The sequence below is a fragment of the Notothenia coriiceps genome, unplaced genomic scaffold (assembly GCF_000735185.1).
Source record: "Notothenia coriiceps isolate Sejong01 unplaced genomic scaffold, NC01 NC01_scaffold00027811, whole genome shotgun sequence".
Lineage (NCBI taxonomy): Eukaryota > Metazoa > Chordata > Actinopteri > Perciformes > Nototheniidae > Notothenia > Notothenia coriiceps.
The window spans coordinates 106,186-106,442 of record NW_011360512.1 but is presented as its reverse complement, the minus strand read 5'-3'; positions in this window follow the sequence as shown (position 1 = coordinate 106,442).

The following is a 257-nucleotide window of genomic DNA, read 5'->3' as shown; positions in this document are numbered from 1 at the left end:
GTTTATTTTACTCAGATCTCACAGGAAAGTACTCTCCATGTTTTCTCAGCCACCCACCCACCCACACACACACACACACACACACACACACACACACACACACACACACACACACACACACACACACAGACAGAACAATTTGACACATTTGCCACTCTTATGTGCCCGTCCCCCAACATGGATCACACCTGGCACACGCAATACATGTTCAGTGTCTATTCTTTGTATATTCTAGTCTGATACAATATTTACAGTTT